Here is a 397-nt window from a genome sequence, read left to right as displayed (position 1 = left end):
CCCCTCCCCTTCCTCCTCCTTCACCTCCTCCCCGTCCTCCTCCTTTTCATCCTTCCGTTCCTCCTCCCCCCCCTCCACATCCATCGCCTCCGTCACCTCTTCTCCCTTCACGACCGCAAGACTATCGATTTTCTCCTCACTCCCCTCCTCCTCCTTCACTCGACTTTCCAACCCTTCCCCTTCAACCTCCCCCTCCCGCAGCCGGTACCCTTCCGCCCTCCTCATCGCCTCCAGTAACGGCTCCCGTACCTTCTCCAACGCCCGGAGCAGCTGGCCTTCCCGCCACGCCCTCCCACACAAGGAAGCCATCAACTTCTTCACCCCTTCTTCCTCTGTGAACACCCCCCACTCCCCGCCCTTCGCACGCGCCGGCGGTGGCTCCAACACCTGTCCGGCC

The sequence above is a fragment of the Nannochloropsis gaditana genome (genome assembly GCF_000240725.1).
Source record: "Nannochloropsis gaditana CCMP526 unplaced genomic scaffold scaffold298, whole genome shotgun sequence".
NCBI lineage: Eukaryota > Eustigmatophyceae > Eustigmatales > Monodopsidaceae > Microchloropsis > Microchloropsis gaditana.
This window is presented reverse-complemented; position numbering follows the sequence as displayed.